The sequence below is a fragment of the Coregonus clupeaformis genome, chromosome 25 (genome assembly GCF_020615455.1).
Source record: "Coregonus clupeaformis isolate EN_2021a chromosome 25, ASM2061545v1, whole genome shotgun sequence".
In the NCBI taxonomy this organism is placed as follows: Eukaryota; Metazoa; Chordata; class Actinopteri; order Salmoniformes; family Salmonidae; genus Coregonus; species Coregonus clupeaformis.
The window spans coordinates 87,367-107,500 of NC_059216.1; positions in this window are offsets into that span (position 1 = coordinate 87,367).

Below are 20,134 nucleotides of genomic sequence, written 5' to 3' on the forward strand. Positions count from 1 at the left end.
CACAACAGTGCAGAGTTAAAAAGTAAGAAAAATATTTGCTAAATAAAAAAGGAAATAGTAACACAATAAAAACAATAACGAGGCTATATACAAGGAGTACCAGTACTGAGTTAATGTGCAGTGGTACGAGGTAGTTGAGGTAATTGAGGTAATACAGTATGTACAGTACATGTGGGTAGGGGTAAAGGTGACTAGGCAATCAGGATATATAATAAACAGAGTAGCAGCAGCTTATGTGAAGTGTGAAAATCTGTCTATGTGTGAGTGTGTGTGTGTGTGTGTGTGTGTGGCGTCAATATGCATGTGTGTGTGTGTGTGTTTTGTGTGTGAGTGTGTGTGTGTATGTGTGTGTGTGTGGGTAGAGTCTAGTGAGTGTGCATAGAGCCAGTGCAAGAGAGTCAGTGCAAAACAATTAAGATAAATAAATAAATAATAAGGGGGTTCAATGGAAATAGCCTGGGTAGCCATTTGATTAACTGTTCAGCTGTCACGACTTCCGCCGAGGCTGCCTCCCCTCCTTGTTCGGGCAGGCTTCGGCATTCATCGTCACCAGCTTACTATCTACTGCCGCTCCATATCTCATCATTCCATTTGTCTTGTCTTGTCAATTACACACACCTGGTTCATATTTCCCTCATTAATACGTGTTTAAGTGTTCCCTCTGCCCCCTTGTCCTTGTGGGTGATTGTTCATTGTGAGGATTATTAGCTCGGTTGAGCTCAGTATTTTGTATTGCCGGGGTATGTTCCCCGTGTGCATGTTTGTTCCAGTGTGTCTGTTTTGCGCACTGGACTGGTTACACTGGATTACGGAATAAACTCTGTATACAGTGATTTACCCTCCTGCGCCTGACTCCTTCAAATCACGCATCACATCAGCAGTCTTATGGCTTGGGGATAGAAGCTGTTCAGGTGCCTTTTGGTCCCAGACTTGGCGCTCCGGTACCGCTTGCCGTGCGGTAGCAGAGAGAACAGTCAATGACTTGGGTGGCTGGAGTCTTTGACCATTTTTAGGGCCTTCATCTGACATTGCCTTGTATAGAGGTCCTGGATGGCAGGGAGTTCGGCCCCAGTGATGTACACTACCCTCTGTAGCGCCTTGTGGGCGGATGCTGAGCAGTGGTCATACCAAGCGGTGACGCAGCCTGTCAAGATGCTCTCAAAAGTGCAGCTGTATAACTTTTTGAGGATCTGAGGGCCCATGCCAAATCTTTTCAGCTTTCTCAAGGGGAAGAGGCGTTGTAGTGCCCTCTTCACGACTGTGTTGGTGTGTTTGGACAATAATAGGTCCTTAGTGATGTGGACACCGAGGAACTTGAAGCTCTCGTCCTGCTCCACTACAGCCCCGTCAATGTGAATGGGGGCGTGCCCGGCTCTCCGTTTTCCTATAGCTCCTTTGTCTTACCCACAGTGAGGGAGAGGTTGTTGTCCTGGCACCACACTCCCTATAAGCTGTCTCATCGTCGTCGGTGACCAGGCCTACCACCGTGGTGTCGTCGGCAAACTTAATGATGATGTTGGAGTCGTGCGCAGCCATGCAGTCGTGGGTGAACAGGGAGTACAGGAGGGTACTGAGCATGCACCCTTGAGGGGCCCCCGTGTTGAGGGTTAGCGTGGTGGATGTGTGTGTATGCATAAGCATCTCTAGTTGTCGTGATGTCTATGTACATTGAGTGTACACAACATTAGGAACACCTGCTCTTTCCATGACATAGACTGATCAGGTGAATCCAGCTGAAAGCTATGATCCCTTATTGATGTCACTTGTTAAATCCACTTCAATCAGTGTAGATGAAGGGGAGGAGACAGGTTAACTACAGAAGGATTTTTAAGCCTTGAGACAATTGAGACATGGATCGTGTATGTGTGCCATTCAGAGGGTGAATGAGCAAGACAAAATGTTTAAGTGCCTTTGAACGGTTTATGGTAGTAGGTGCCAGGCGCACCGGTTTGAGTGTGTCAAGAACTGCAACGAGCCTGGGTTTTTCACGCTCAACAATTTCCTGTGTGTATCAAGAGTGGTCCACCACCCAAAGGACATCCAGCCAACTTGACACAACTGTGGGAAGCATTGGAATCAACATGGGCCAGCATCCCTGTGGAACGCTTTCGACACCTTGTAGAGTCCATGCCCTGACGAATTGAGGCTGTTCTGAGTGCAAAAGGGGGGTGCAACTCAATATTAGGAAGGTGTTCCTAATGTTTCGTACACTCATTGTATTCTGTACATGCATGGTGTGTACACGTCACATTGATTTTCACTCATACCTCATATACAGTGGGGGAAAAAAGTATTTAGTCAGCCACCAATTGTGCAAGTTCTCCCACTTAAAAAGATGAGAGAGGCCTGTAATTTTCATCATAGGTACACGTCAAGTATGACAGACAAATTGAGAAAATAAAATCCAGAAAATCACATTGTAGGATTTTTAATGAATTTATTTGCAAATTATGGTGGAAAATAAGTATTTGGTCACCTACAATCAAGCAAGATTTCTGGCTCTCACAGACCTGTAACTTCTTCTTTAAGAGGCTCCTCTGTCCTCCACTCGTTACCTGTATTAATGGCACCTGTTTGAACTTGTTATCAGTATAAAAGACACCTGTCCACAACCTCAAACAGTCACACTCCAAACTCCACTATGGCCAAGACCAAAGAGCTGTCAAAGGACACCAGAAACAAAATTGTAGACCTGCACCAGGCTGGGAAGACTGAATCTGCAATAGGTAAGCAGCTTGGTTTGAAGAAATCAACTGTGGGAGCAATTATTAGGAAATGGAAGACATACAAGACCACTGATAATCTTCCTCGATCTGGGGCTCCACGCAAGATCTCACCCCGTGTGGTCAAAATGATCACAAGAACGGTGAGCAAAAATCCCAGAACCACACGGGGGGACCTAGTGAATGACCTGCAGAGAGCTGGGACCAAAGTAACAAAGCCTACCATCAGTTACACACTACGCCGCCAGGGACTCAAATCCTGCAGTGCCAGACGTGTCCCCCTGCTTAAGCCAGTACATGTCCAGGCCCGTCTGAAGTTTGCTATAGTGCATTTGGATGATCCAGAAGAGGATTGGGAGAATGTCATATGGTCAGATGAAACCAAAATAGAACTTTTTGGTAAAAACTCAACTCGTCGTGTTTGGAGGACAAAGAATGCTGAGTTGCATCCAAAGAACACCATACCTACTGTGAAGCATGGGGGTGGAAACATCATGCTTTGGGGCTGTTTTTCTGCAAAGGGACCAGGACGACTGATCCGTGTAAAGGAAAGAATAAATGGGGCCATGTATCGTGAGATTTTGAGTGAAAACCTCCTTCCATCAGCAAGGGCATTGAAGATGAAACGTGGCTGGGTCTTTCAGCATGACAATGATCCCAAACACACCGCCCGGGCAACGAAGGAGTGGCTTCGTAAGAAGCATTTCAAGGTCCTGGAGTGGCCTAGCCAGTCTCCAGATCTCAACCCCATAGAAAATCTTTGGAGGGGAGTTGAAAGTCCGTGTTGCCCAGCGACAGCCCCAAAACATCACTGCTCTAGAGGAGATCTGCATGGAGGAATGGGCCAAAATACCAGCAACAGTGTGTGAAAACCTTGTGATGTCACGGTTTCGGCCGAGGCTGCCTCTCTTCCTTGTTCGGGCAGGCTTCGGCGTTCGTTGTCTCCGGAATACTAGCTGCCACCATTGTATGTTTCATGTTCGTTTGCTTTTGTCTGTTTGTTGTGACACCTGTTCTCGTTTAGCGTAATTAGTGTCCTATAAGTTTCTCGTTGTGTTTGTCTAGTGTTGTGTGTTATTGATTTAGGTCTGTCATGTGTTGGGCTTGTATTTTGCTATTTCGCTCGGTTGAGCTTCCCTCCACTGCGTTGGAGCGTTTATCGCACCTGTTTAGTGCGCCTTTTGTTTTGTTCGCCTTCGTGCGTAATTTCGCCTGCGGGCAAGTCAGTTCGTATTTTTCCTTGTTGGAAATTGACTAAAGTCTTTTGGACTATACTTCGGTGTCCTGCATTTGATTCCACCACTACACCCACCTACAGCATTCGTGACAGAATAACACACCTTTAAGAATGGAATCAGCAGGATCCGCAGCAGCCCAGGCGACACTGGAGGACAAGGTCCGGGAACAAAGTGACCAGATCCTGCAGATGGGGACCGCACTGCAGGAGGTGATCACCACCATCCGAGGCTGGGGGACGCCTCCACCGCCATCCTCCCTGCCAGCACCATCGGCCAGTCAGCCCATTCCCGCACCGGAACCCCGAGGAGTCCGACTCTCGCTCCCGAGGGCCTACGATGGGACCGCGGCCGGGTGTCAGGGATTCCTTCTCCAGGTGGAGCTGTACCTGGCCACCGTGCACCCGGCGCCCTCGGGACATGAGAGCGTGTCCGCCCTGATCTCCTGCCTTTCCGGGAAGGCGTTGGAATGGGCCAACGCGGAGTGGAGGAGGATCGACGCGGACACCATCACATACGACGAGTTCTCCCGCCGCTTCAGGGCGGTGTTTGACCATCCCCCGGAGGGGAAAGCGGCGGGGAGCGTCTGGTCTTCCTCCGGCAGGGGAGGAGGAGTGCCCAGGAGTTCGCCCTCGAATTCCGTACTCTAGCGGCAGATGCAGGGTGGAATGAGCGGGCTCTCGTCGATCACTACAGATGTAGTCTACGAGAGGACGTCCGTCGGGAGCTGGCCTGTAGGGACACCAGCCTCTCGTTCGACCAGTTGGTCGACATGTCCATCAGGCTGGATAACCTGCTAGCTGCCCGCGGACGTCCCGAGGGGGGTCCGTCCATTTCACCCTCCAGCGCCTCCGAGCCGTGCCCCATGGAGCTCGGGGGCGCTGGCGCTAGAGAGAGGAGGGGTCGGCTTACTAGGGGGTCCATCTCCTGCACCAACTGTGGTCGGGGAGGACACACCGCGGCTAGGTGCTGGGGATGGCCTCCTAGGGGAGAGGACGACAGGTCCCGCACTGGGGATTCCTTCCAGGTGAGTAGGCGCCCCACTCACCCAGAGCTCTCTGTTGCACATTTCTGTATACCTGTGAGTTTTCCACAGGTAGCACCTCATTCCCAGCATAAGACGCTGGTAGATTCAGGCGCGGCTGGGAATTTTGTTGATAAGAAGTTTTGTTTAGCCTTAGGGATTCCCCTTCTTCCTGTTGATGTCCCTTTCCCGTTCATGCCCTAGATAGCCGTCCGTTGGGTGCGGGCTTGATCAGGGAAGTCACTGCGCCACTTAGGATGTGTGCGCAGGGGGGTCATCAGGAGATGATTCAGCTATTTCTGATTGACTCGCCTGCGTATCCGGTGGTGCTGGGCATGCCCTGGTTGAGTACCCATAACCCATCTATTTCGTGGCAGGAGAGGGCTCTGATGGAGTGGTCTGCCCAGTGTGTGGGTCGATGTTTGGGCGTTTCCGTAGGGGCTACCTCGGTGGAGAGTCCAAACCAGGTGCCCGCATTGCACGTTCCCCGAGTATGGGGGATTTGGCTATCGCGCTTTAGTAAGTCGAGGGCGACGCAGTTGCCACCCCATAGGCAGGGAGATTGTGCGATAGACCTCCAGGCAGGAGCTGCGCTCCCACGGAGCCATGTGTATCCTCTGTCTCAGGAGGAGAAGAAAGCTATGGAGACTTACATAGACGAATCTCTGAGACAAGGATACATACGGCCTTCCACTTCCCCTGCGTCCTCGAGTTTCTTTTTTGTGAAGAAGAAGGATGGTGGTTTACGCCCGTGCTTCGATTACCGTGGTCTCAATCAGATCACGGTGAAGTACAGTTATCCACTCCCGCTGATTGCGACCATGACTGAGTCCTTGCATGGGGCGCGTTTCTTCACTAAATTAGATCTCAGGAGCGCGTACAACTTGGTGCGCATCAGGAGGGCGATGAATGGAAGACAGCCTTTAGTACCACCTCGGGCCATTACGAGTATCTTGTCATGCCATACGGGTTGATGAACGCTCCGTCAGTTTTCCAATCATTCGTGGATGAGATCTTCAGGGACATGCAGGGGCAGGGGGTCGTTGTGTACATAGATGACATTCTCGTGTACTCGCCTACCCGTGTCGAGCATGTGGCCCTGGTGCGCAGAGTGTTGCGGAGGCTGGTGGAGTACGACCTGTATGTTAAGGCAGAGAAGTGTCTGTTTTTCCAGGAGTCTGTCTCCTTTTTGGGGTATCAGTTGTCTGCGTCAGGGGTGAAGTTGGAGGTAGACCGGGTGTCAGCCGTGCGTAATTGGCAAACACCAACCACTGTGAAGGAGGTGCAGCAGTTTTTGGGGTTTGCGAATTACTACCGGAGGTTTCTCCGGGGTTTTGGACAGGTGGCAGCTCCCATCACGTCTCTTTTGAAGGGGGGTCCGGTGCGTCTGCAGTGGTCTGCCGAGGCGGACAGGGCGTTTGGGAGGCTGAAGGACCTGTTTACCTCGGCTCCGGTGCTGGCGCATCCGGATCCCTCTTTACCATTTCAGGTAGAGGTGGACGCGTCTGAGGCCGGTATAGGAGCCGTGCTTTCACAACGGTCAGGCGCGCCACCTAAACTCCGCCCCTGTGCTTTTTATTCCAAGAAGCTCAGTCCGAGCGGAGCGAAACTATGACGTAGGGGACAGGGAGCTGTTAGCCGTGGTACAGGCCCTAAAGGTGTGGAGGCACTGGCTTGAGGGGGGCTCAACACCCTTTCCTCATTTTGACGGACCACCGTAACCTGGAGTACATCCGGGCAGCGAGGAGGCTAAACCCTCGGCAGGCAAGATGGAATATGTTTTTGACCCGGTTTACATTTAAGATCACGTACATCCCTGGGTCACAGAACGGTAAGGCAGATGCGCTGTCTCGGCGGTATGACACGGAGGAGAGGTCCGTGGAGCCCACTCCCATACTGCCGGAGTCGTGTCTGGTGGCACCGGTAGTGTGGGAGGTCGATGCTGAGCTCGAGCGGGCGTTACGCACCAACCCTAGTCCACCGCAATGCCCGCAGGGTCGGAAGTACGTTCGGGATCGATTGATCTATTGGGCTCACACGTCACCCTCCTCTGGACACCCGGGTATCGGCCGGACAGTGCACTGTCTTAGTGCCAAGTACTGGTGGCCCACGTTGGCAAGGGATGTGAGGGTTTATGTTTCCTCCTGCTCGGTGTGCGCCCAGTGTAAGGCGCCTAGACATCTGCCTAGGGGTAAGTTACTACCCCTGCCCGTTCCACAACGACCATGGTCCCACCTCTCGGTGGATTTCCTTACTGACCTTCCTCCTTCACAGGGGAATACCACTATACTGGTCGTTGTGGACCGGTTTTCTAAGGCCTGTCGTTTGCTCCCCATGCCGGGCCTTCCTACCGCCCCTACAAACTGCCGAAGCCCTATTCACCCATGTGTTCCGGCACTACGGGGTACCCGAGGATATTGTGTCTGATCGAGGTCCCCAATTTACCTCCAGAGTCTGGAGAGCTTTTATGGAGCGGTTGGGGGTCTCGGTGAGCCTCACCTCGGGGTTACCACCCGGAGAGTAATGGGCAGGTGGAACGTGTGAACCAGGATGTGGGTAGGTTTCTTAGAACATACTGCCAGGACCGGCCGGAGGAGTGGGCAAGGTACGTTCCTTGGGCCGAAATGGCCCAGAATTCCCTACGCCATTCCTCCACTAACCTAACCCCTTTCCAATGTGTGTTAGGTTACCAGCCGGTTCTGGCACCTTGGCAGCAGAGCCAGATCGAGGCTCCTGCGGTGGATGAGTGGGCGCGGCGCTCGGAGGAGACATGGAACTCTGCACACGTCCACCTGCAGCGGGCCCTCCGACGTCATAAGGCGAGCGCCGATCTCCACCGCAGTGAGGGACCGGTGTACGCACCTGGTGATCGAGTCTGGCTCTCTACCAGAAACTTGCCCCTCCGCCTGCCCTGTCGGAAACTGGGTCGGCGGTTTGTAGGGCCATTTAAAGTCCTGGGAAGGTTGAACGAGGTGTGTTACAAATTACAACTACCTGTTGAATATAAAAGTATTAACCCCTCGTTCCATGTGTCCCTTCTCAGGCCGGTGGTAGCTGGCCCACTCCAAGAAAGTGAGATCAGGGAGACTCCTCCGCCCCCATTGGACATCGAGGGGGCACCGGCGTACTCTGTGAGGTCCATCTTGGATTCGAGACGTCGGATGGGGGGTCTCCAATATCTTGTGGAATGGGAGGGGTACGGTCCGGAGGAGCGGTGCTGGGTGCAGAGGAGAGACATTTTGGACCCGTCTCTCCTGACGGAATTCCATCGTGGGCACCCGACGCACCCTGCTCCGCGTCCTCCGGGTCGTCCCCGAGGCCGGAGTCGGCGCACGTCTGGAGCCGCGCGTCAAGGGGGGGGTACTGTCACGGTTTAGGCCGAGGCTGCCTCTCTTCCTTGTTCGGGCAGGCTTCGGCATTCGTTGTCTCCGGAATACTAGCTGCCACCGTTGTATGTTTCATGTTCGTTTGCTTTTGTCTGTTTGTTGTGACACCTGTTCTCGTTTAGCGTAATTAGTGTCCTATAAGTTTCTCGTTGTGTTTGTCTAGTGTTGTGTGTTATTGATTTAGGTCTGTCGTGTGTTGGGCTTGTATTTTGCTATTTCGCTCGGTTGAGCTTCCCTCCACTGCGTTGGAGCGTTTATCGCACCTGTTTAGTGCGCCTTTTGTTTTGTGCGCCTTCGTGCGTAATTTCGCCTGCGGGCAAGTCAGTTCGTATTTTTCCTTGTTGGAAATTGACTAAAGTATTTTGGACTATACTTCGGTGTCCTGCGTTTGTGTCACGAGTTACAAAGCCAGAACCCAGAAGCAGACCAGGACAAGGTAAGTTGAAACGAAGGTGAGTGTTTATTTACAAATTCAAGAGTGATGCTGAATAATCCAGGGAACAGAGCGGGCGGCGTTGATTAGTTGTTGGGGGTGCAGTGGTTGATCCAATCATGGCTCGGCAGCCGCCGACCACCAGGCAGAGGTTGGATGAAGGTTCCGGACGAGTGACTGCAGATGGAACAAAACGGAGGTAAGTAAACAACAAACCAACAAGGTGCAAAACAACAAAACTAACGCTAGAAGCTCTAAGACTGATACTCTGGTAAACCTACTGTTCATGGCTAACGATCCGGCAGGGAATGGATGTTAGGCCAGAGCCTAAGAAGGGTGATGATCAGGACCAGGTGTGCAGATTGCTGATGGGATGCAGGTGCGGAAATCAAGAGAGCTCCCCGGAGCGTTCCAGAACCCTCGGGAAACTGGAGATCCCGAGCAGAAAAACTAGTCCACAGACAGGACCCGACTCAGACTGCCGGGATCGTTACAGTACCCCCCTCCGGCGAGACGCCACCGGGCGGACTCCCCGGAGCGCCAGGATGGAGGCGGTAGAAGTCACGGATGAGGTCAGCATCTAGGATCTGTCGCGCGGAATCCAACTCCTCTCTTCAGGACCATACCCCTCCCAGTCCACGAGATACTGGAAACCCCGGCCCCGCCGTCTGGAATCCATGATGCGTCGCACCGTGTAGGCAGGACCACCTCCGATCATCCGAGGAGGAGGAGGAGGGAGGCGGAGGAGGCAACAGAGGACTGAGGAAAACAGGCTTGAGGCAGGAGACATGAAAGGTGGGATGGACTCTGAGCGTCCTCGGGAGTTTGAGTCGAACTGCCACCGGATTGATCACCTTCTCCACCACAAACGGACCAATGAACTTCGGTAACAACTTCCTAGACTCAGTCCGTAAAGGAAGATCCCGTGTGGCCAACCAGACCCTATCTCCAATGGTGTAGGTGGGAGCGGGATCCGGCGACGGTCGCCTGGAGCTGATACCTGTCCGAAACTCTAAGGAGTGCCTTTCTGGCCCGATGCCAGGTCCGGTGGCAACAACGAATATGGGCCTGAACAGAAGGCACTGAGAGCTCCTTCTCCTGAGAAGGGAACAAGGGAGGTTGGTAGCCATACAGGCACTGGAAGGGAGACATCCCAGTGGCAGATGTAGGGAGAGTATTGTGGGCATACTCAACCCAAGGCAACTGAGAGACCCAGGAGGTGGGGTTGGAAGAGGCCAGGCAGCGTAGCGTGGATTCCATCTTCTGGTTGGCTCTCTCCGCCTGACCATTAGATTGGGGGTGAAAACCAGATGTGAGACTGACTGTAGCTCCAATGGCCAAACAGAAGGACTTCCAGACAGCAGAGGTAAACTGAGGGCCACGGTCGGAAAGCGAGATCACTGGGCAACCCGTGGACCCTGAACCCCTAACCAGGATCTCGGACGTCTCCGAGGCAGAGGGAAGCTTGGCAATTGGCACAAAGTGGGCGAACTTGCTGAATCTGTCCACGATAGTCAGAACGACCGTGTTCCCCTCAGAAGCGGGCAACCCAGTGACAAAGTCCAGGGCCAGATGCGACCATGGTGGCGGGGAATAGGAAGGGGGTGAAGTAGTCCAGAGCTGGGCCGATTGGTACCCTTATTCTGCGCACACACTGGACAGGCAGCAACATAACCCCGAGTATCCTCGGCCATGGCAGGCCACCAAAAACGTCTGCGAAGAAACGCCATCGTCCGAGCCACGCCAGGGTGACAAGCCATCTTGCTGGCGTGGGACCATTTGAGGACCGCAGAACGAACCGACTCAGGCACAAACAACCGACCGGGTGGACCGTTACCGGGACCGGGCTGCGTCCGAAGAGCCGCCATCACCTCCTCCTCAATCTTCCACCTAACAGCTCCCACGACGCAGTTCCGGGGGAGAATTGTCTCGGTCTTGGACCCACCCTCCTCCGTCTTGGAGAACATCCGAGACAAGGCGTCCGCCTTGCCGTTCTTAGATCCAGGTCGGAGCGTCAGGGAAAAAATTGAATCGTCCGAAAAACAACGACCACCTGGCCTGACGGGAGTTGAGACGTCTAGCCCGATTGCACGTAAGCAAGATTCTTGTGGTCAGTCCAGACAATAAACGGTTGCTCCGCCCCCTCCAACCAGTGGCGCCACTCCTCCAAGGCAAGTTTCACCGCGAAGCTCCCGGTTACCCACATCGTAATTCCTCTCCGCAGGCGAAAGGCGACGAGAGTAGTAGGCGCAGGGATGGAGTTTACTGTCCGTGGAGCATCGCTGCGACAGGATGGCGCCAACTCCCACATCAGACGCGTCCACTTCAACGACGAACTGACGGGCCGTGTCCGGTTGAGAGAGAATCGGTGCGTTGGTGAATCGCCTCTTCAAATCCAGAAACGCTCGATCCGCCTCCGGATTCCACTTGAAGTTCCTGATACTGGAAGTCAAGGCAGTTAACGGAGCGGCCACACGGCTGTAATCCCGGATGAATCTGCGGTAGAAATTCGCAAACCCCAAAAATCTCTGGAGCTGCAATCTCGTACCGGGCTGGGCCCATTCCAGAACCGCTCTAACCTTCTCCTGGTCCATCCTAATCTCTCCCCCTGGAGATGATGTACCCGAGAAAGGATGTCGTGTGGGCGTGAAACTCGCACTTCTCGGCCTTCACGAACAGGCGATTCTCCAACAATCGCTGCAGAACCTGCCGGACATGCTGGACGTGGTCGGAAGGTTCCTTCGAGAAAGATCAGAATGTCATCCAGGTAAACAAACACAAAGAGACCGATCATATCTCTCAGGACGTTCGTTCACCATACTCTGGAATACCGCTGGAGCATTGGTCAGTCCAAAACGGCATCACCTGATACTCAAGTGACCCATCGGTGTATTGAAACCCGTCAACCACTCGTCTCCCTCTCTGATCCGGACCATGTGATACGCATTGCGTAGGTCTAGCTTGGTGAACACCGTAGCACCCTGTAAGGAGTCGAAGGCAGAACTCATCAAGGGCAGGGGATACTTGTTCTTGACCGTGATGTCATTCAACCCCCGATAATCAATACACGGTCGAAGAGAGCCATCCTTCTTACCCACAAAGAAGAATCCTGCCCCCAGGGGTGATGACGAGGGACGAACGAGACCAGCAGCTAGGGACTCCTTGATGTAGGTCTCCAAAGCCTCACGTTCAGGGCGGGAGATACTGTATAACCTTCCCTTGGGGTAGACAGCTCCAGGGAACAGGTTGATGGCACAATCATATGGTCGGTGGGGAGGGAGTGACAGAGCCTTCTGCTTACTGAACACTTCCCCCAAATCGTGATATGTCTCGGGAACCAGGGACAAATCTGGGGGTTTAGCCTCAATCACCTGACTGGGAACCGAATGGGGACAGGCAGTCTTGAGACAGTTAGCATGACAATCAAGGCTCCAACTCGTTACCTTGCCCGTCACCCAATCGAACGTGGGATTGTGTTCCTTCAGCCAGGGGTATCCAAGGACCAGAGGAACATGGGAAGACGGCAGAATGAAGAATGAAATCATCTCCGAATGATTCCCCGACAACAGCATCTTAACCGGTTCAGTCCTTTTTTTTTTTTTTTTTTTTCAGTCCTCATCGTGATACGTGCCAGACTACTGCCGTTCAGAGTGGTCGCTTCAATGGCTTCCGGCAATTGCTCCTTGGAAAGCCCCAGCTGTTCCACCAACTCGGCATCAAGAAAGCTTCCATCGGCACCTGAATCGATAAAGCGTTAATCGCTAAGCTCTGATTCCTGTTCACAAGGGTAGCCGGAAACGGGGTCTGACAGAGGAACTGAGAGGTTGAAACTGGCTCGCTAAAAGTCCTCCCAACTTTAGCGAGCCGGGCAGTTTGACGACCGCCGGGAACAAGTGGAGATGTAATGTCCCGAGCTACCACAGTAGAGGCAGCAGTTGGTCTTACGTCTATGTTGACGCTCCTCCTTGGTTAACCCGTGCCGCCCCACTTGCATGGGTTCAGAATCGGGAGAGAGGACCTCTCCACTAATCCTTTGTGGTGGAGAATGATCGACGTGTTCTGGTCCACCACCCGACCCGACTGGGAACTGAGAAGCTGATCGACTGGACGGACCCCATTGCTTCTCCCTCCTTCGCTCTCGGACTCGATTATCCACCCGAATAGACAAGGCTACCAAGCTGTCCAGGTCACTAGGCTCGGATAGGAGATCAGCTCATCCTTGAGCTGCTCCGACAGACCCTGGTAAAAGGCCGCTTGCAGAGGCTCCTCATTCCACCCACTCTCCACAGCCAACGTCTTGAACTCGATCACGAAGTCGGCCACGCTGCGAGTTCCTTGGTGGAGCGAAAACAGGCGCCTAGCTGCGTCCCTCCCTCGGACGGAATGGTCGAAGAGCTTCCTCATCTCGGCCGTGAACCCCTGGTATGAAGCCATGCAGGGGTCTTGTCGTTCCCAAACGGCTGAAGCCCACTCCAGCGCTCGACCACGCAGCAACTCAATCACAAAGGCTATCCTAGCCTTGTCTGTGGCATAAGAGTAGGGCTGTAGATCGAACACTAACCCACACTGCATAAGGAAAGAACGGCATCTTCCCAGCTCCCCCTCATATTTATCCGGCGTCGGAACCTTGGGCTCACGGAAGGACACCGCTTCAGACGCGGCAGGCGAGATGGGTGAAACCGGTAGTGGATCCTCCACCGGAAACTTGCGCTGGTTCTGGAACTCCGTCAGACCGGTAGAAAGGTTCGAACTGCCAACGCGATCTCCTGTAGCTCCGTGCTATGATGGCCCAACATCTTCTCCTGATGGGTAATGGCATGGCGAACAGAGTCCAGGTCCGCTGGGTTCATTACTGGCCGGATCGTTCTGTCACGAGTTACAAAGCCAGAACCCAGAAGCAGACCAGGACAAGGTAAGTTGAAACGAAGGTGAGTGTTTATTTACAAATTCAAGAGTGATGCTGAATAATCCAGGGAACAGAGCGGGCGGCGTTGATTAGTTGTTGGGGGTGCAGTGGTTGATCCAATCATGGCTCGGCAGCCGCCGACCACCAGGCAGAGGTTGGATGAAGGTTCGGACGAGTGACTGCAGATGGAACAAAACGGAGGTAAGTAAACAACAAACCAACAAGGTGCAAAACAACAAAACTAACGCTAGAAGCTCTAAGACTGATACTCTGGTAAACCTACTGTTCATGGCTAACGATCCGGCAGGGAATGGATGTTAGGCCAGAGCCTAAGAAGGGTGATGATCAGGACCAGGTGTGCAGATTGCTGATGGGATGCAGGTGCGGAAATCAAGAGAGCTCCCCGGAGCGTTCCAGAACCCTCGGGAAACTGGAGATCCCGAGCAGAAAAACTAGTCCACAGACAGGACCCGACTCAGACTGCCGGGATCGTTACAGTTTGATTCCACCACTACACCCACCTACAGCATTCGTGACATGTGAAGACTTACAGAAAACGTTTGACCTGTGTCATTGCCAACAAAGGGTATATAACAAAGTATTGAGAAACTTTCCAAATACTTATTTTCCACCATAATTTGCAAATAAATTCATTAAAAATCCTACAATGTGATTTTCTGGATTTTCTTTTCTCATTTTGTCTGTCATGGTTGACGTGTACCTATGATGAAAATTACAGGCCTCTCTCATCTTTTTAAGTGGGAGAACTTGCACAATTGGTGGCTGACTAAATACTTTTTTTCCCCACTGTACATCAAAATATGCCAACCAGCAATGATGATGATGCCTATTGAGTTACACCTAAGCAGTATTGCATGACCAGACAGACAACATTTCTCTCTGCTGTATTTCTATAATGTGAATATGTGAAGCCATGTAGTGTAGCTCTGCTCAGACCTGTGTGAGTGTTGTGCGCATGTGTGTGTCTGTGTGTTTGTGCGTGCATGCATGTGTGTGTGTTTGTGTGCGTGCGTACGCGTGCGTGTGTGTGTTGAGATTGTTATGCGTGCTGTCTACTCATGTAGTAATAAATAAATAATTCCATATGTTTCCTCAACTGGAACTTCAGGGAGACTGCAGTATGAATATCCAAAACCGAGCTGGTTTGTTCTCATGCAATGCTACAGTACAACATGTGTTGTTAACTCCTAACCGTCTGTGTAGAGTTGGTGCATTGAGTTCATGTGTTGAGTTCACTGAAGTACAATATTCATACAGTACATAGGTGTTGAAACATTATTTCCCTTCAGAAGTAGGCCTTGACACTGTGTCAGTTCTAAAGAATGAAAATACGTCCGTTGTGTCACTCATGGTTAAATACAGCACTTCTCAGGCCTTTACCTCTCCCAGTCTCAGAGTCTATGTCTAGCTAGTGGTGCATAACTAGCTAGAGGCGGCAGGTAGCTTAGTGGTTAAGGGCATTGTGCCAATAACCGAAAGGTTGCTGGTTCTAATCCCCGAGCCGACTAGGTGAAAAATCTGTCGATGACTAAAATGAAAAATTTGAAAAGCATAACTAGCTAGAGGTGCATAACTAGATAGTGTTGCATAACTAGCTAAAGGTGCATAACTAGCTAAAGGTGCATAACTAGCTAAAGGTGCATAACTAGCTAAAGGTGCATAACTAGCTAGTGTTGCATAACTAGCTAAAGGTGCATAACTAGCTAAAGGTGCATAACTAGCTAAAGGTGCATAACTAGCTAAAGGTGCATAACTAGCTAAAGGTGCATAACTAGCTAGTGGTGCATAACTAGCTAAAGGTGCATAACTAGCTAGTGGTGCATAACTAGCTAAAGGTGCATAACTAGCTAGAGGTGCATAACTAGCTAGAGGTGCATAACTAGCTAGTGGTGCATAACTAGCTAAAGGTGCATAACTAGCTAAAGGTGCATAACTAGCTAGTGGTGCATAACTAGCTAAAGGTGCATAACTAGCTAAAGGTGCATAACTAGCTAGTGGTGCATAACTAGCTAAAGGTGCATAACTAGCTAAAGGTGCATAACTAGCTAGAGGTGCATAACTAGCTAGAGGTGCATAACTAGCTAGTGGTGCATAACTAGCTAGTGGTGCATAACTAGCTAAAGGTGCATAACTAGCTAAAGGTGCATAACTAGCTAGTGGTGCATAACTAGCTAAAGGTGCATAACTAGCTAAAGGTGCATAACTAGCTAGTGGTGCATAACTAGCTAAAGGTGCATAACTAGCTAGTGGTGCATAACTAGCTAAAGGTGCATAACTAGCTAAAGGTGCATAACTAGCTAGTGGTGCATAACTAGCTAAAGGTGCATAACTAGCTAAAGGTGCATAACTAGCTAAAGGTGCATAACTAGCTAAAGGTGCATAACTAGCTAGTGGTGCTGTAACATACACTCCCGCTTGGAAATTGTTTAACATTTTTATCACGTTTTCTCCCAGCAATCATAATTTGTAGTATAGGGCTAATGCCATATCATAGGCAGTAATTACACCCTATGATTACATGAGAGTGGCAGTACAGTAGAGAATTCAATTGCAGGCTGACTATATCAACTCTTCTTAACTGCTGTATGTCAGGGTATTATTGCTGAGAAATACAGGTGCCTGCGATGAAATAGTTTGATTGTGTGCTCATCAAATAATTGTGTTTTCGTTAGAATTTCTTGAAGAGTTTTGATAATTCCCATAAACCAAGATAGTTAAAAATAAAGAACCAGACAGAAGTCATTTTCGTTGGTTTAGTATGAAAGTACATTATGTGTTCTTAGTAAACATGTATTGTAATAGGCTGCGAGTGGGTGTTTTTGTCTGATTAAACTTGATGAGCATAAACGACACATTTTTACATTTTAGTCATTTAGCAGACGCTCTTATCCAGAGCAACTTACAGTTAGTGCATACATTTTTTTCTTCATACTGGCCCCCCGTGGGAATCGAACCCACAACCCTGGCGTTGCAAACGCCATGCTCTACCAACTGAGCTACACGGGAAATGTCTTCAACATCCTGTTTATGTAGACCACACAATGTAGTAGTACATTGTGGTGACTTTTCACAAGAGTAAAACGATCGATTCTAATGTAAACCATCAAGCTAATAGCAGCGAGCCGACGATTCAGCACCGCTGAAAAGGACAGTTCAGCGCCACAAGGTGGTGGACAGCGACCGTCTCAGGCGCAGCCACTCTCCACATAATGGGAAGGAGGCCAAAACCAGACGTAAGACCTTTAGAATCCTGAAAGGGGAGGGCTCAACTACCAATTAGGTTTGCTAGCCTGCTCAGCCATATTGACTTTTCCAACCAAACTTTAGAATTGTCAATACTAGTATAGGAAAATAAACTGTGTGGAAAGCTCACAGACATTGTCCATGATAGAAAGATCCCAGACAGTACTACTGGCCACAGTGATGGACTTTCCCTCCTCTGGCTTCTGTGACTCCATCATGGGCGAAAGGTGTTTGACTTCCATCCCTGCGTCCATCAGCCATCACTGACTAACTCCCTGGCAGGGTGCCAGATAGTGGACTATGGAGGGAAGGAGGGAGAGGTAGATCAATGGAGCGGGAGCGTAAAGGGTGGTAGAGTGGGGTAATGTCCATGGGCTAATGCACCCCTCCTCGTTACAGGACATTAGTGTGTCGCTCCAAATCGCTCCCCCTCGGGACCATCAAAGCGGCTCATTGAAAGGGGTCAGAACCGAGGCGCCACACTCCATTTAGCTGCGTTCCCTTGATGGATAGTCGGGCCGGGTCCCACTGAGAGCATCGTCAGGAGCAACAAAACACCTGGGCCAGGGACATCTCCCCCTAGCTCTCCCCACCCCACTGCTCCCAGCATGGCCAGGGATACAGGTGTAAAAGAGTGGACATCCACTCCGTCTGAGGATGACAGAACTTAGTGTAGGAGTAATACAACCATAATATAATATTCAATCTGACTCCTTATCATGTGACAATGTAGATAAGGTAGCGAACCTTTCATCACCACTCCAAATACTGTCCAAATATGCAATTATTATTAAGAGGCTGAGAGACAAAGAGCTAATATCTTGCTATCAATGTCCTAGCATTAAGTGGTTGAGTTAACCTTAGCTCAGAGCTGCACATTTAGAGGCTAAGCATATATGCTATGTGTAGTGTGAATAACTTTTACAATTAGACCATACATCAAATAATAATAATAAGAGGACTACCATTTGTATCCATTTAAAAGTAATCAGATTTATTACAGTTATGCAATAAGAATATAATTATTAAACGGTACATACCAGAAGTCTTCAATGTCAAAAGATACAGAATATCTAAAAGACACACTATAGTGTAAAGGAACACTACACCAGGAGATTGGTTTACAATGAACAAAGTTTAAACACATTTTTTATTCTCTCTAGAGCACCAAATCTCAGTATCTCCCATCGTCTAATTAGCACCACTTTGGTTGGCCAAAACAATAAACAAAAGGGCATCAAAACAAACACACGCATTGTTGAACCCCTCTTACCTAAATGATAGGAGCACACATCTTTGTCGCTCCTTCTTTGAACTGACCTCCGTCCGGCAGACAGAATAACACAGTAACTCTGTAAAAAGAAATCCATAGCATTTACAATACAAGAAAACATATCAAAATTCGCAGGTCTTTATGAACTCTTGAAACAATCCAAACATGGCTATTTAATTCACACAGTAACATTCATTTAGTCAATTCAAGTTTCATCTGTCTTCACACCCCCGACGGTGTCTGTGCTCCCAGGGTTCTATCCCTGGAGAAAGCCACAGATAAGGTGTGATTGACTTTTGTGATAGCCATCAAATGGTCAGCCAACCAGACAATGCCATAAGTTGTGATTGAGTCCTCACGCTGGGCCTCGGCGCCTGCAAGTCACTAGACGCATCTTCATCATCGTTCACATTATTTGTTCACTCTCTATTTTTCCACTACACAGGGATAGTGGCAGTCACAGCTATAGTAATACAGTACAGAGTCTGGGAAACCTCCCTCCATGTTGGTACCAAATGTTCTATGACAATAGCATTCCAATTTGCATTTACACTTAATAGAAGTAAATAGAGGGAGTGTGGAAATCAGCTAAATAATAATCTTATCTTTGTATCGTGTGCTACAGAATCGTATCATGTATCAAATCGTATCGTATTTCGATCCTCTGTGTGCTGGTGGAATCCCTCCTCACAAACCCGACTATGGATTCAGAATAAGGTGCTTGGGCAGTAGGTGTTCAAACAAAGATATTGTCTAAATAAACACAGCCATGACAAATGTAATTAAACCTAACCTTAATATCTGCTTTAATGAATGACAGCCATAATGGAGGGTTTCGTAAGGTGAATTAAGTACAATTCAACCAGGACATTTGTTTACTCAATGACTCTCCTGTCAAGGAAGGGCCTGGCTCTCTGCCTAGACTTGGCTAAATCCAATTTGTCCTTTTTTAGGCTCTTCTTGGTATTTGTCCAATTCCTCTAATACATTTTCCACTTCAGGAAGTGGGATGCGATGTTGTGAGTAATCAGCTAAATGGGATTCATCTGATAAGAGGCAGACAGACAGACAGTCTGGATGGACCTTAGCCACACATCTGCATACAGATCAGTGGCGGTCAGTGCCGTTTAAGATGAGGGACCACAATATTTTTTTAATGAGCATGGCCTTACTTCTATTACAGCATATTGGATGACTGTCATTCATATTCCATTCACCCAGTTCAATGTAACATTGATAGGTTTAGGCTACTACATAATACTCACATTTTCCCTATACCCATCATGAGGTCGCTACAACCTATCTATGAATGAAAGTTTACAACGTAGGTGCACACAGATTGAGAGAAAGATTTGAGGTGACAGACAGTGACACATGGGCAGACAGTGACACATTCAATACCGCCTTGCACACTCTTGCCTGCATCAAGCTGCCCTAGGGCGTAATCATTAGTCCAACAGTTGCAAACGAGAGTTTCTATTGGACAAATTCAGGTATGTTTATCCCTGTTTTGTTACGTTTGAATACACCGCTGATCACACGCAAACAGTTCACGTTCATAGCCACATATAAACAGCTTGTTTTATTCCTTCTCACATCTACACGCTCTCCTCCGCTCACCTTTTCCCTTCGCTTGTGGACTTCAATGCACAACACATCAGCTGACTGTGACCAGGCGAAAAAAACTTTCCAAGCCAAATCTTCATATCATAACCACTACACACAGCCTAGATTGTTGTCATCATATTAGCTAAAGTAACGTCATAGTCAACATAGTTAATAGAACTAAAACGTTAGTAAACCCGCTACAATCATGCAATACAGTGTAGTAAACAGTTTAGCAGTTACACCGGCGGCCCCCGGCGGCAATAAATTAGAAAAGCCAAAAGC